Source organism: Ranitomeya variabilis, chromosome 3 (assembly GCF_051348905.1).
Source record: "Ranitomeya variabilis isolate aRanVar5 chromosome 3, aRanVar5.hap1, whole genome shotgun sequence".
Lineage (NCBI taxonomy): Eukaryota > Metazoa > Chordata > Amphibia > Anura > Dendrobatidae > Ranitomeya > Ranitomeya variabilis.
In genome coordinates this window covers 123770738-123786173 of record NC_135234.1, presented here as the reverse complement: position 1 = coordinate 123786173, position 15436 = coordinate 123770738, and the positions used below count along the sequence as shown (strand labels likewise).

The 15436-nt window shown below is 48.6% G+C and overlaps 1 long non-coding RNA gene across 2 annotated transcripts in view; it reads right to left on the bottom strand.

The window, feature by feature from the left end:
* Positions 1 to 7360, bottom strand: part of LOC143818002 (uncharacterized) — a 35347-nt gene extending 27987 nt beyond the window's left edge. For both annotated transcript variants that reach the window (XR_013224252.1, XR_013224253.1), the window contains exons 1-2: positions 7346 to 7360; positions 3369 to 3394 (exon numbers count right to left, since the gene is read on the bottom strand). This is a non-coding gene — a long non-coding RNA (uncharacterized LOC143818002). The remainder of the gene's footprint in view (positions 1 to 3368; positions 3395 to 7345) is intronic.
* Positions 7361 to 15436: the final 8076 nt, after the last annotated feature.

The following is a 15436-nucleotide window of genomic DNA, read 5'->3' as shown; positions in this document are numbered from 1 at the left end:
AACGTGTGCCACCCTGTTTTTAAAGGGACCAAAAGTAATTGGACAATTGACTCCAAGGCTATTTCATGGACGGGTGTGGGCAATCCCTTCGTTATATCATTCTCAATTAAGCAGATAAAAGGCCTGGAGTTGATTTGAGGTGTGGTGCTTGTATTTGGAAGGTTTTGCTGTGAAGTAAACATACGGTCAAAGGAGTACTCCATGCAGGTGAAACAAGCCACCCTAAAGCTGTGAAAACAGAAAAAAATCCATCCGAGAAATTGCTACAATATTAGGAGTGGCAAAATCTACAGTTTGGTACATCCTGAGAAAGAAAGAAAGCACTGGTGAACTCATCAATGCAAAAAGACCTGGGCGCCCACGGAAGACAACAGTGGTGGATGATCGCAGAATAATCTCCATGGCGAAGAGAAACCCCTTCACAACAGCCAACCAAGTGAACAGCACTCTCCAGGAGGTAGGAGTATCAATATCCAAATCTACCATAAAGAGAAGACTGCATGAAAGTAAATACAGACGGTTCACTGCACGGTGCAAGCCACTCATAAGCATCAAGAATAAAAAGGCTAGACTGGACTTTGCTAAAAAACATCTAAAAAAGCTACCACAGTTCTGGAAGAACATTCTTTGGACAGATGAAACCAAGATCAACCTCTACCAGAATGATGGAAAGAGAAAAGTATGGCGAAGGCGTCATACAGCTCATGATCCAAAGCATACCACATCATCTGTAAAACCCGGCGGAGGCAGTGTGATGGCTTGGGCATGCATGGCTGCCAGTGGCACTGGGTCACTAGTGTTTATTGATGATATGACACAGGACAGAAGCAGCCGAATGAATTCTGAGGTATTCAGAGCCATACTGTGTGCTCAGATACAGCCAAATGCAGCCAAACTGATTGGTCGTTGCTTCATACTACAGATGGACAATGACCCAAAACATAAAGGCAAAGCAACCCAGGAGTTTATTAAAGCAAAGAAGTGGAATATTCTTGAATGGCCAAGTCAGTCACCTGATCTCAACCCAATTGAGCATGCATTTCACTTGTTAAAGACTAAACTTCAGACAGAAAGGCCCACAAACAAACAGCAACTGAAAACCACCGCAGTGAAGGCCTGGCAGAGCATCAAAAAGGAGGAAACACAGCGTCTGGTGATGTCCATGAGTTCAAGACTTCAGGCAGTCATTGCCAACAAAGGGTTTTCAACCAAGTACTAGAAATGAACATTTTATTTAAAACTATTTAATCTGTCCAATTACTTTTGGTCCCTTTAAAAACAGGGTGGCACATGTTAAGGAGCTGAGACTCCTAAACCCTTCATCCAATTTTAATGTGGATACCCTCAAATGAAAGCTGAAAGTCTGAACTTCAACTGCATCTGAATTGTTTTGTTTAAAATTCATTGCGGTAATGTCTATAACCAAAATTAGAAAAATGTTGTCTCTGTCCAAATATATATGGACCTAACTGTATATATCTCAATAGATCCCCACTGTGGTTCTCTTTCTCCTTTCCCTCTCCCCCTCCCCTCCTGATTGAATCTTTAAAGGGCCACTGTCACCCCCTCCAGCCGTTATAAACTAAAAGAGCCACCTTGTGCAGCAGTAATGCTGCAGTCTAACAAGGTGGCTCTTTTAGTTTTTGCTTCTGTTATTCCCTCAATAAAGCGTTTTATAATTTTCCCTAAATACCTATCTTTGTACCTGGAGGCAGGTCTGAAGCCTCCTCTGTGAAGCGCCCAACTGCCGTCACTCATCTCTTCTGGGGTGATGGTCGCCGCCCCCTGCGCGCTGTTTTTCTTAAATCCGGTGCGTGCCTGCCTGGGGCAGGCGCAGTGTTCATTGGCCGTCATAGCTCAGATGCCGGGTGCCTGACTGCGCGGGCAGTGCGGCCACCCTGTTACTGAATCTCCGCCCCGCACTGTTATGCATTATGCACAGTGCGGGGCTGGGATTCCTGGGCATGCGCACTGCGCTTGTCAGACGCTCCCCCAGGTTCCCCGCCTTCCAGCGTCGGTCTCTGGAGGAATCTGCCCAGGAATCCCAGCCCCGCACTGTGCATAATGCATAACACAGTGCGGGGCGGGGATTCAGTAACAGGGTGGCCGCACTGCCCGCGCAGGCGCATTCAGGCACCCGGCATCTGAGCTATGACGGCCAATGAACACTGCGCCTGCCCCAGGCAGGCACGCACAGCGCAGGCGCCGGATTTAAGAAAAACAGCGCGCAGGGGGCGGCGACCATCACCCCAGAAGAGATGAGTGACGGCAGTTGGGCGCTTCACAGAGGAGGCTTCAGACCTGCCTCCAGGTACAAAGATTTAGGGAAAATTATAAAACGCTTTATTGAGGGAATAACAGAAGCAAAAACTAAAAGAGCCACCTTGTTAGACTGCAGCATTACTGCTGCACAAGGTGGCTATTTTAGTTTATAACGGCTGGAGGGGGTGACAGTGGCCCTTTAATATTGTGCATTAATACATGGGCGAGATGACTCATATGTCATTTAGACAAACTGCCGACATAGATTTTTTATTTTCTGGTTACTTATAATATATTGATGCACAACGGTGGATTGTATGTAGCTCATGGCACTTTTTTTGATGTTTGGATCTTGCATAGTACGCATATGTGTAAGTAATTTATGTAATGCTATTACCTACTAACCCATGTTTCTAGTTCGGCGGTACTGTAGTTGATTGTGCGCACTGCGATCGAGATTACCATGGCGTTGGAGTACCAGTGCGGCTCCAGAGAGGGGATATTTTGGCCATACGCATGTGCACTGTGATTTTGATCATGGCCGAACTAGTTCCGGTTCAGATTGCTGTGTGGTTCCGGGAACGTGACCGCGAGTAGCGCGCATGCGCACTTTAACTTACCCAACACTGCCTAATTCTTATTGTGTCTAAAATATATGCAGCGCGGATGGATATTAGGTACCATAGGTGATATTTCGCCCACATGTGCGCTGCATAATGACGCCTTGGTAATTCAGTGACCCTTGATACTTACCCAGGTCGTACTGTGGATGTGTGCCCTACCGTAAGTGTACTGGTTGGTTTTTCCTCCTCCCCAAATGTTGGAATTTTTTATGTATTCTGTCATGTATTTATCTGTTTGTATGTTATTTTTGATTTCGGGAATAAAATAAAATATCTATACAATTTTTATACGCTTTGGTGTCTGTGCTCCCTTTTTCGCTAGTATATTGTACATGATTGAAGATGTAGAAAACCCTGATCCTAAATGTGAACATCAAGAAAACAATGACATCCCATCTATAAAAACATGAATGATCATTATTAATAATGGAAACAGGGGCACTACTTACAATTCTGAGGCTGAGATCTCAAAATTGAACTCACCTGTTAGATTGTCTGGTGTCGGCTCACTATGGCAAGAAAAAGATAGATGTGAGCAGAAAACAAAATACAGGTCAAGCTCCTGACATAATGACATTAGGCTTCCTATACAGGGAGGGCCATTTATATGGATACACATAAATAAAATGGGAATGGTTGGTGATATCAACATCCTGTTTGTGGCACATTAGTATATGGGAGGGGGAAACTTTTCTCCCACTCTTGACACACTGGTAGCACACCGCAGAGGAAATGCTAGCACAGGCTTCCAGTATCCGTTGTTTCAGATGCTGCACATCTCGTATCTTCACAGCATAGACAATTGCCTTTAGATGACCCCAAAGAGAAAAGTCTAACAGGGTCAGATAGGGAGACCTTGGTGGCAATTCAACTAGCCCACGACGACCAATCCACTTTCCAGGAAACTATTGATGTAGGAATGTTCGGACCTGACACCCATAATGTGGTGCACCATCTTGCTGGAAAAACTCAGGGATTGTGCCATCTTCAGTGCATAAAGAGGGCAACACATCATCATGTAGCTATTTCAGATATCCAGTGGCATTTAGGTTTCCATTGATGAAGAATGGCCCCGCTATCTTTGTACCATCTCATACACCACCCCATACATAGATAGTTGGGCCATTCTTCATCTTCTTCTATGATGGTGGAAAAACCTTCTCTCCTGCAGACGCAGAGAATGCCTCCTTGTGCCCGTCACCTTCCTTGGTATAAACAGATCCTCGGAGAGATATTTGTATTGTCCCCTTATATACTTATACATGGTTATTAGATCGCCCCTCAGTCGTCTTTTTTCTAGACTAAATAATCCTAATTTTGCTAATCTCTCTGGGTATTGTAGTTCCCCCATCCCCTTTATTATTATTTATTTTGTTAACCCTTACATGATGGGGAAATTTTCCAGCTTTGAGCTCTAGTTTTGTGCTTCCTTTTTTCAAGAGCCATCATTTTTATTTTTATGTCCATATAGACCAGGGGTGGGCAATTTTCTCAAGGGGCCACATGAGACTGTGGCTGCTGTGGAGGGCCGAACCAATAGGTCAAAACTAATTAGCAGAATTAAGTATGTTGACATCCCCCTATATATCATTTGAACCTGAGCACAGCCCCTTATATATCTTGTATATCGTATGAGCCTCCCCCATATGCGGCATGAGCCCCACACAGCCTCCCCATATACACTGCATGTCGCCCCCATATCCTCCCCATGTGCAGTATGTCACCCCCATAGCCTCTCCATGTGCATCATGTTGCTCCCATAGCCTCTCCATGTGCAGCATGTCATCCCCATAGCCTCCCCATGTGTATCATGTTGCCCCCATAGCCTCCCCATGTGCATCATGTTGCCCCCATAGCCTCCCCATGTGCAGAATGTCATCCCCATAGCCTCCCCATGTGCAGCATGTCGCCCCATAGCCTCCCCATGTGCAGCATATCATCTCCATAGCCTCCCCATGTGCATCATGTTGCCCCCATAGCCTCCCCATGTGCAGCATGTCATCCCCATAGCCTCCCATGTGCATCATGTTGCCCCCATAGCCTCCCCATGTGCAGCATATCATCTCCATAGCCTCCCCATGTGCAGCATGTTGCCCCATAGCCTCCCCATGTGCAGCATGTTGTCCCCATAGCCTCCCCATGTGCAGCATGTTGCCCCCATAGCCTCCCCATGTGCAGCATGTCGCCCCCATAACCTCCCCATGTGCAGCATGTCGCCCCCATAACTTCCTCATGTGCAGCATGTCTCCTCCAAAGGCAGCACGATGTACAGCATGTCACCCCCTTATGCAGCTCCATGTCACACCCCCATAGCCTCCCCATGCCCACCCAAATAGCCCATACACATGAGGAAAAAAAATGAACACCACATACTCCCCTCGGTCCCGTTCCCTGGCGCTCTGCTTCTCTCCCTGCCTCCAGTGCGCTGACTCTTCGGGGTACACAGCTGACGTAATGAAGTGACGTCATCGCATCAGCTGTTTCACACGCTGATTGGTGGAGGAATTGGCAGGAGGCCCCTCCTCCACAAAAGGAATCAGCGGCGCAGCGCAGAGCCACAGATGGAGAGACAGCGAGCGGGCGGGCACTGTGCGGCTCATGGACCTCTGATTTCCAGCCCCACGGCTGACTTGGTCCGCGGGATGGACTGAGACAGCCAGAGGGCCAGATGTGGCCCGCGGGCCACACTTTGCCCAGGTCTAAAATAGACATATGAGGGCTTGTTTTTGGCAGGATGAGTTGTACTTTTGAATGACACCATTGATTTTTACACATAGTGTACTTGCAAAAGGGAAACAAGTTCCAAGTTCAGTGAAATTGTGAGGAAAAAATAAATAAATAAATTTGGATTTTTTGTTTTTAATTGAGCATTTTGTGATAAAAATAACCTTGCAATATCATTCGGCTCATCAGTATGATAACGGCGATACCAAACGTCTTTTTTTATTATTTTAGTAGTGAAAAAAAAAAATAGAAATTTGAGGATAAAAAAGATTTTGTGTCACCTTATGAGACCAGTAACGTTTTTATTTTTCGGCCGATGGAGCTGCGTGATAGCTTATTTTTTGCAGGGCTAGATAACGATTTATTAGTACAATTTTAGGATAGATGTGAATTTTTGATCGCTTGATACAGATTTTTTGTGGAATTGTGCCAACCAGAAAAAAGGAAATTTCACATTCTTGATTTTTTTGCTGTATAGGCTACGTTCACACGTTGAGTTTTTCTTCGCTTTTTAATGCAAATTTTCAGCTGTGTTTAACAGTAGCAGCAAAGTCTATGAGATTTCAGAAATCTCATGCACACAGCTTGTTTTTTTTTGTCCTCGCTATTTTGTACAAAGGCATAGGTTTTGCAAAATGCCTTATGTCATTTCTTGCAGCAGCTTTATTAGTGATGCCAAAGCATCGCCGTATATTGCAGGAATCACAATCTCCTGTGGTGTTTCAAAGGAGCTCCGTAATGACAGGCACAGGGGTCAACAGCTGACCCTTTGGTGTCATGGCAACCCATCGGCGACCCGCGATCAAGTAACAGGTGCTCCATTGGGCAAAAAGAATGATGCACACGCATGTCGGCGACACATGTTAAATGCAGCTGTCAGAGATTACAGTGGCATTTAACATGCGCCATACATGTAAGGCGGATGTCGAGAAGGGGTCAAATATCTGAGGGCGCCTTCCCCACTGTGTCACCTAATTTCCTGTGGGCCCCCTTCACCACAGCATCACCTAATTTCCTGTGTGCCCCTTTCTCCGCAGCGTTACCTAATTTCCTGAGGGCCCCCTTCTCCAGTTTCACCTAATTTCCTGAGGGCCCCCTTCCCCACTGTCACATAATTACCTGAGGGCCCCCTTCCTCACTGTCACCTAATTTCCTGAGGACCCCTTCCCCACTGTGTCACATACTTTCCTGAGGGTCCCTTCCTCACTGTGTCACCTCATTTCCTGAGGACCCCTTCCTCACTGTGTCACCTAATTTCCTGAGGACCCCTTCCTCACTGTGTCACCTAATTTCCTGAGGACCCCTTCCTCACTGTGTCACCTAATTTCCTGAGGACCCCTTCCCCACTGTGTCACATTATCACATAATTTCCAGAGGGCTCCCTTCCTCACTGTGTCACCTGATTTCCTGAGGACCCCTTCCCCACTGTGTCACATTATCACATAATTTCCTGAGGGCTCCCTTCCTCACTGTGTCACCTGATTTCCTGAGGACCCTTTACCCACTGTGTCACCTAATTTCTTGAGGGCCCCCTTCCCCAGAGGTGAAATGGTGGGAAAGGTGACCCACAGTAAATTAGGAGACAGTGGGAAAGGGGGACCACAGGAAATTAGACATTTTCTATGGGGGACCCCCGCCTTGTGTCACCTTTAGATTGCAGGGGGGGGGGGCTCCCATGACTGCCTCAGTGGCTGGAGAACTATGCTGCAGGCTGCCTGAAGGCATATTTTACTTACACATTACTGTCTGCAATCATCCAATGTCCCTCAGCTCCAGCCTCCGACTTTATGATACTGCTGTGTGCCCGTGCTGCTTGGCCAGGACAGCCGACCAATCACAGCACAGCTCATTGCCTGAGGTGTGCTGTGAGGTCACACAAAGAAAACTAATGCTGATTGGCTGCATGTCAACCAATCAGCATTAGAACACTTTAGTCCACAGTTTTGATGACGAAGAGGCAGAGAAGATGCAATGCAACAAGAAACAGCTGACTGTGGTGGGTCTGCTGAGGCTGTTGTGTGCAGTGCGTGCGTGTGTCTATCTGTCTCCTCTCTGACTCAGGCGAGTCAGCCTCACACAGGCAGCTGTTCCTCTGGCTGTGCTGGCGGAAGTGAGGTCGGCACACACGCACGCTGCGCACGGGCCAGCAATAGCACAGTGGGCGTGGGCAGCAGTAGCCAGCAGGTGATGATCACGTGGTGAAGGAGCTGCACGTCGCATCATTTTTTCCGTCCAGCCTGTGAGCCGGCTATAGAATAAAGTGTGCACCGCTTGGTCAGGGACAAATGAAAGAGGCAGGGGCGGGGCCCACCGGAGGCAGGGGCGGGGCCCACCGGAGGCAGGGGCGGGGCCCACCGGAGGAAGACTCTGATGGAAATATTATAGGGAGTATAGCCGGACATGTTGTTTTCAGGTTTGATCCTGATTGGCGGACCACCCGATATGTTTGGGGGCTTCTTGATTTCCCCTGACAGTTATCTTTCAGCGTGTCCAGTCGTTTTGTTCTTGGGGGATATGGGTTAGCGGAACAAGCACTTGCCGCATCAGAATAGTAAAGGCTTTTGCTTTCTCATTGGGGGCACGCACACTGGCAGGAGCCCTGTAGCCCCCGCTGGACTCGTGCATCTCTATTTAAAGGGGTTCTTTACAGGAAATATTCAATAGGCACAGGTCCACTGCTGGAACCCCATCTGTCCGAAACAAAAGGGGGCCTGCGTATGCGCATCTGTCTCCATTCATTTCTATGGCAGCTGTGAAAGATACAGAGCAAGCTGTGATATGCGAAATGTCTCTGATGGAAGTTCAACACTTAAAGGGGTTGTCCTGTTTCCTGCCCGACCCCATACATATGTACATGTTCCCTTATGAGTGGATTGTGTCTATTTTAAGCCATATTATAGAGCAGGGCCGGACTGGGACTAAAATTCAGCCCTGGCATTTGAAGTCACACAGGCCCAGTTGTCACATGGTGACTGTATAATATCTTTGTACACTTGTAGGCTACAAGAAGTGAAGGGAGTGTAACACGACTATATAACATAATTACAACTATCCAGCATTACAGCTCAGTCCCCATAGAATGTAATGCAGCACAGCTCCCATAGAATGTAATGCTGCACAACCCCCATACAATATAATGCAGCACAGCCCCATAGAATGTAATACAGCCAGCCCCCATAGAATGTAATGCAGCACAGCCCCCATAGAATGTAATGCAGCACAGCCCCCATAGAATGTAATGCAGCACAGCCCCCATAGAATGTAATGCAGCACAGCCCCCATAGAATGTAATGCAGCCAGCCCCCATAGAATGTAATGCAGCCAGCCCCATAGAATATAATGCAGCACAGCCCCATACAATATAATGGAGCACAGCCCCATAGAATGTAATGGAGCACAGCCCCCATAGAATGTAATGCAGCACAGCCCCATAAAATGTAATGCAGCACAGCCCCATAGAATGTAATGCAGCACAGCCCCATAGAATGTAATGCAGCACAGCCCCATAGAATGTAATGCAGCACAGCCCCCATAGAATGTAATGCAGCACAGCCCCCATAGAATGTAATGCAGCACAGCCCCCATAGAATGTAATGCAGCACAGCCCCCATAGAATGTAATGCAGCACAGCCCCCATAGAATGTAATACAGCACAGCCCCCATAGAATGTAATACAGCACAGCCCCCATAGAATGTGATACAGCACAGCCCCCATAGAATGTAATACAGCCATCCCCCATAGAATGTAATGCAGCACAGCCCCATAGAATATAATGCAGCACAGGCCCATGGAATGGAATGCAGCCGACCCCATAGAATATAATGCAGCACAGGCCCATGGAATGGAATGCAGCCGACCCCATAGAATATAATGCAGCACAGGCCCATGGAATGGAATGCAGCCGGCCCCATAGAATATAATGCAGCACAGGCTCATGGAATGGAATGCAGCCAGCCCCATAGAATATAATGCAGCACAGGCCCATGGAATGGAATGCAGCCAGCCCCATAGAATATTATTATTATTATTTATTTATATAGCACCATTAATTCCATGGTGCTGTACATGAGAAAGGGGTTACGTACAGGGTTATAAATATCGTTTACAGTAAACACGTTTACAGTGACCGACTGGTACAGAGGGGAGAGGACCCTGTCCTTGCGGACTTACATTCTATGGGATAGTGGGAAAGAGACAGAAGGTTATTAAATACCATCACGCCTTTTGGTCTTAATGACCACAATAGTTTTGTCTCTTTTTTGCCCACATAATCAATCTTCTCATATTATTCGCTATTGTGTCTGTTTTATTTTTATTGGGTTCTTTTCCATGTTAGCGTTGTTTTCTGCTTTGGATACTGGTTTTATTTTGTGTCTTTTTTAAGACAATTTTGTTTTTAACATTTTTTCCTTTTTTTGGACAGAGCCTATCTGCTATGGATATTACTGTCTTTTGCTTGTCACACCAGTGCCTTCAACTATTAACTAAAGAAGGATTTTCTATGTATGAACATCTATTTATGAAGATTTATCATCCACATTACAGTCCTTCGATTTTTGCGCTATGTGCTGTTTGATTTTTATTTTATCATTAATGATTAAAATATGGGGGTTTTCTCTTATTATTATTATTATTATTCATTTATATAGCACCATTGATTCCATGGTGCTGTACATGAGAAGGGGTTACATACAGGTTACAGATATCACTTACAGTAAACAAACTAACAATGACAGTCTGATACAGAGGGGCGAGGACCCTGACCTTGCGGGCTTACATTCTACAGGATTATGGGGAAGGAGACAGTAGGTTGGGGGTTGCAGGAGCTCCAGTGTTGGTGAGGCGGTAGCGATGAGGAGGCAGCGGGGTCAGTGCAGGCTGTAGGCTTTCCTGAAGAGATGAGTTTTCAGGTTCCGTCTGAAGGATCCGACTGTGGTTGATAGTCGGACGTGTTGGGGCAGAGAGTTCCAGAGGATGGGGGATATTCGGGAGAAGTCTTGGAGGCGATTGGATGAGGAGCGAATAAGTGTGGAGGAAAGAAGGAGGTCTTGGGAGGACCGGAGATTACGTGAGGGAAGATATCGGGAGATTAGTTCAGAGATATATGGAGGAGACAGGTTATGGATGGCTTTGTAGGTCAGTATTAGTAATTTGAACTGGATACGCTGAGGGAATGGGAGCCAGTGAAGAGATTTGCAGAGGGGGGAAGTGGAGGAGTAGTGAGGAGAGAGATGGATTAGTCGGGCAGCAGAGTTAAGGATGGACTGGAGAGGTGCAAGGGTGTTAGCAGGGAGGCCACAGAAAAGGATGTTGCAGTAGTCAAGGCGGGAGATGATGAGGGCATGCACAAGCATTTTAGTAAATTGAGGGTTGAGGAAAGGACGGATTCTGGAGATATTTTTGAGCTGGAGGCGACAGGAGGTGGAAAGAGCTTGGATGTGCGGTTTGAAGGACAGGGCAGAGTCGAAGGTTACTCCGAGGCAGCGGACTTCGGGTACAGGGGAAAGCATGATGTCGTTGATTGCGATAGATAGGTCAGGTAAGGAAGATTCGTGGGATGGAGGAAAGATGATGAGTTCAGATTTGTCCACATTGAGTTTGAGGAAACGGGAGGAGAAGAAGGAGGATATGGCTGATAGACACTCTGGGATTCTGGACAGCAGAGCGGTGACGTCTGGGCCAGAGAAGTAGATCTGAGTGTCATCAGCATAGAGGTGGTACTGGAATCCATGGGACTTTATGAGTTGTCCCAAGCCAAGTGTATAGATTGAGAAGAGTAGGGGTCCTAGAACAGAGCCTTGGGGGACTCCAACAGAGAGAGGGTGGGATGAGGAGGTAGTGTGGGAGTGAGAGATGCTGAATGTCCGGTTGGAAAGGTATGAGGCGATCCAGGATAGGGCGAGGTCTTTGATGCCAAAGGAGGAGAGGATCTGTAGTAGGTGGCAGTGGTCAACTGTGTCGAAAGCAGAGGACAGGTCTAGAAGGAGGAGTACAGATTATTGTAGGTCGTTAGTGATTTTGGTCAGGGCAGTCTCAGTTGAGTGATGGGGGCGGAAACCAGATTGTAGATTGTCGAACAACAAGTTAGATGAGAAGTGGGAGGAGAGTTCAGCATGGACGTGCTGCTCCAGGAGTTTGGAAGCGAATGGGAGCAGCGATATTGGGCGATAGCTGGACATAGCAGTTGTATCGAGGGTTGGCTTTTTAAGGATAGGCGTGATTGTGGCATGTTTGAACGCAGAGGGGAAGGTGCCAGAAGTTAGTGATAGGTTGAAGAGGTGGGTTAGGGATGGAATAAGTGTGGTGGTGAGGTTGGGGAGGAGGTGGGATGGGATGGGGTCGAGCGCACAGGTGGTGAGGTGCGATTTGGAGAGGAGACAATTAAGCCCCCCTTCAGTGATGTTGGATAGGGAGGTTATGGGGTTTGGGCATTGGTCTGGTATACAAAGGGGTTGTGGTGGTTGAACAATAAAGACTTGCCTTGTCTGGTCGATCTTATTTTTAAAGTGTGTGGCAAAGTCCTCAGCAGAGATTAGGGAGGTTGGAGGGGGCAGTGGGGGGCGGAGGAGGGAGGTTTTGAATAACTGTTTGGGGTTGTAGGATAGGGAAGATACGAGGGTTGTGAAGTAGGTCTGTTTAGCAGAGGTGAGTGCAGATTTAAAAACGAGCGTTGCTTGTTTGAATACAGTGAAGTCATCTTGCGAGTGTGTTTTCTTCCAACGCCGCTCCGCAGCCCTGGACACTTGCCGGAGCTTTTTGGTGGTGTTATTGTGCCTGGGTTGTCTATTGATACGACGCACTCTGCCATGAACGAGAGGGGCAACCGTGTCAATAGCTGATGCAAGAGTGGCAGTGTAGAAAGCAGTGGCAGTGTCTGTGTCATGGAGTGAGGATGTGGATGCCAGTGGTAGGATGGAGTCAGAGAGTGTGTGGGTGTCTAGGTGTGCAAGGTTTCTGCGTGGGTGCACATGTTGGTGGACATGGATGACCGGTGAGGAGGACAGGGATGAGAAGGTGAGCAGATGGTGGTCGGATAGAGGGAGAGGGGAGGTGGTGAAGTTCGATAGAGAGCAGAGACGGGTGAATACCAAGTCTAGTGTATGCCCGTCTGTGTGGGTGGCTGCGGAGGACCATTGAGTAAGTCCAAAGGATGAGGTAAGGGACAGAAGTTTGGAGGCTGTTGACTGAAGGATATCAATGGGGATGTTGAAGTCACCCATGATGATGGTGGGAATGTCAGCAGAGAGAAAGTGAAGAAGCCAGGTGGAGAATTGGTCAATAAAGGCAGTGGCTGGGCCTGGAGGTCTGTATATGACGGCCACTTGGAGGTTGGAGGGAGAGTAGATGCGGACAGAATGGACTTCAAAAGAGGGGAGGGTAAGGGAGGGAAGAGGCGGGATTGGGTTAAAGGTGCAGTTAGGAGAAAGGAGAAGACCTACTCCTCCACCATGTTTGTTGCCGGGTCGAGGAGTGTGGGTGAAGTGGAGGCCTCCATAACACAACGCAGCAGGGGAGGCGGTGTCAGAGGGTGTTAGCCATGTTTCTGTGAGCCAATTAAGGCAAGATTGCGGGAGAGAAAAAGGTCGTGAATCACATGAAGCTTATTGCAGATTGAGCGGGCATGTGATGCAGCACAGGCCCATGGAATGGAATGGAATGCAGCCAGCCCCATAGAATATAATGCAGCACAGGCCCATGGAATGGAATGCAGCCAGCCCCATAGAATATAATGCAGCACAGGCCCGTGGAATGGAATGCAGCCGACACCCCACCCCCCCTTCCCCAATAGCTCCACAATCCAGTCATCACTCATTGATAAAAAAACCCCACTCTACTCACCTTTCCTCCTGCCCCGCGCTGCTCTGGCTCCGGTCTCAGCAGATGCAGTCTGCCCGCCCGGTCACACTGCAGGTGCGCGATGATATGACGTCATCGCGCACCCGCAGTGTTAGCGGCAGGCAGAGCGGGGAATGATGGGAGAGGGGGCGTCAGCGGACAGACGCTCTCTCCTCCATCATTGCATTCAACTGTACCGGTGTCTATGACGCCGGTATAGTTGAATGCGGGGCCGGGAGTGCGCCGACAACGGGGGGAGTGTGCCGACAGCGGCACACTCGAGCGGCCCACTACTGCCATCGGCCCTTCTGGCATTTGCCAGAACTGCCCGATGGCCAGTCCGGCCCTGATCGGAGGACAGAGAAATGTGGTCCCCGATGGCCCCCAATAGCCCCCCGATACTTACCTACCTCCCCCGGTGCTCCTCGTGGCTCCCGATGGGCGCCGCCATTTTTTTTCCGGGAAAAAATGGCGGGTGCACGCGCAGTACGCCCGCCGCCCGGCACCTGGAAGATCTTTGGGGTCTCGGCTGCCGGGGGTAGCCGAGACCCCAAAGAACATGATCGGGGTCGGTTTGCATCGACCCCTGCTTTGCGATCGCCGGTAATTAACAGTTTACCGGCGACCGCAAAAAAAAAAAAAAAAAAAGCGATCAGTTATTTCTCTGTCCTCTGATGTGATCGCACATCAGAGGACAGAGAAATAGGGGGATTCGGGGACCCTAACATACTCACCCGGTGTCCCTGGGTCCTCTTCTGTCTTCTCCTGCCGGCTTTTTCATCATGGCGGGCGCATGCGCAGTGCGCCCGCCATCTGCCGGCCGGCAGGAGAAGACGAGTTGGGGCTAAAATTAGGGTTAGGGTTAGGGTTAGAGTTAGGGTTAGGGTTAGGGTTAGAGTTAGGGTTAGGGTTAGAGTTAGGGTTAGAGTTAGGGTTAGGGTTAGAGTTAGGGTTAGAGTTAGGGTTAGGGTTGGGGCTAAATTTAGGGTTAGGGCTAGGGTTAGGGTTAGGCTACTTTCACACTAGCGTTTTTTGGCTTCCGTCGCAATGCGTCGTTGGAGAAAAAACGCATCCTGCAAAAGTGCTTGCAGGATGCGTTTTTTCTCCATTGGCTTGCATTAGCGACGCATTGCGACGGATTGCCACAAGTCACATCCGTCGTGCGACGGATGCGTCGTGCTGTGGCGGACCGTCGACACAAAAAAAACTACATGTAACTTTTTTGTGCGACGTGTCCGCCATTTCCGACCGCGCATGCGTGGCCGTAACTCCGCCCCCGCCTCCCCGCACCTCACAATGGGGCAGCGGATGCGTTGAAAAAACAGCATCCGCTGCACCCGTTGTGCGGCGCTTACAACGCTAGCGTCGGTACGTCGGCCCGACACACTGCGATGGGCCGAGTACGACGCTAGTGTGAAAGTAGCCTTAGGCTTCTTTCACACTTGCGTCGGTACGGGGCGGTCGCAATGCGTCGGCCCGACGTACCGACGCACGTTGTGAAAATTGTGCACAACGTGGGCAGCGGATGCAGTTTTTCAACGCATCCGCTGCCCAGTCTATGTCCTGGGGAGGAGGGGGCAGAGTTACGGCCACGCATGCGCGGAAATGGCGGACGCCGGACGCAACGTACAAAAAAAAGGTTACATTGAACTTTTTTTGTGACGACGGGGGCTAAAGTTATGGTTAGGGTTGGGGCTAAAGTTAGGGTTGGGGCTAAAGTTAGGGTTAGAGTTGGGATTAGGGTTAGGGTTTGGATTAGGGTTGGGATTAGTGTTACGTTTGGGATTAGGGTTGGGATTAGGGTTAGGGTTGGGATTAGGGTTAGGGGTGTGTTGGATTTAGGGTTTTGATTAGGGTTATGGTTAGGGTTGAGATTAGGGCTGTTTTGGGGTTAGGGTTGTGATTATCGTTAGGGTTGTGATTAGGATTATGGATCGGGTTGAGATTAGGGTTAGGGGTGTGTTGGAGTTAGGGTTGGAGTTATAATTTG